Raw genomic sequence first — 1211 nt, forward strand, 5'->3', positions numbered from 1 at the left:
GGGCAGAGAGACTAATGCAGCGACATGCGTTACTTTTATTTTTCTTCTATTCTTCCTTCGCTATGTAACGTTACACATCAAATATGCCCTGAACAAGAAGCGAGAAGTCTTAAATATCTTTGAGGTAAAATCAAATGTCTGAACCTGAGGCGTCTTCTTGCAGAACTACGGAGTTAAGACGCTCAGTGTTGTCAAGCTAATCCCATGTTTAGGTTAAATCTTGTGCTAACTTGATGCATATTAGACTCTTCTCATTTTCATTATTGACAGTCTCCTCGGTGCAGACACACACTTTGTTGCTAAAAATGTGAACTGTACTTGACAAGCTACAACATGATGTAATCCTGTTATTAACGCTGGCCTTATTTGCAACCACTTAAGCCAGGGATTTTGCAATTAGCTTGTTTAATTATTCCTTTAACAGTATCTTGAGTATATATGCTGTAAATTGAAGGTGCAAGAAATACGTTTTTTGGGTGGAGGGTCTGTCATCTGCTCCAAGGAGATGTAATTGCCTTGCCTTAGTTATTCCTCAGTAAGGCAATCAGGCCAAGTAACGGATCAGTTCTGTGGAGAGGACCCTGCATCTATAACTGCACGTTATATCTCAGTTGAATTTGAGTTGTGGCAATTATCAAAAGCTTCAATTATATACATTTACAAATATATGGAATTCTGACACTAGTTTAGCAGTTCATATTGCATATTTTAAGTATTTTTCATATGTTAATGCTCCTGAATGTGTTTGAAATCAAGCATCTTGTTTTATTTTTGCTTGTATCTTTTTCTTTATTCTAATAGTCTGCTGGATGTTGTTCAGCACTTGTGTAAGCTTTGGCTATTTTTAAATATGCTCTAAAAAATACATTTTTGTTTGATTTGATGGACAGAATCTCAATTTGTATACGTAAAAAAGTGCTATTAGATTTTACCAATGAATTTTAATAAGGTAATAAGTAATTTGGGTCCAACATTCCAGGCAAAGCAATAACATCTCCATGGAGACAAGCCCCCACCAGGAAAGAAAAACAGTGCACCTTTAATGTTTAAAATATATCAACAAATATTGCTTTTGGCCTGTGAGAAAGGACGTGCTCCCCTGGTGACTTATCCATTTATATTAGTGACATTGTCTAATATTTCCAAGAAATCATGTTTTTAACATGCCACAATGTAACAAATAAACACTACAAATGTGTAGGATGTGAGTT

This window comes from Eucyclogobius newberryi, unplaced genomic scaffold, assembly GCF_026437365.1.
Source record: "Eucyclogobius newberryi isolate DKJ021-1_F unplaced genomic scaffold, fEucNew1.0.hap1 SCAF_10, whole genome shotgun sequence".
Taxonomy (NCBI): domain Eukaryota; kingdom Metazoa; phylum Chordata; class Actinopteri; order Gobiiformes; family Gobiidae; genus Eucyclogobius; species Eucyclogobius newberryi.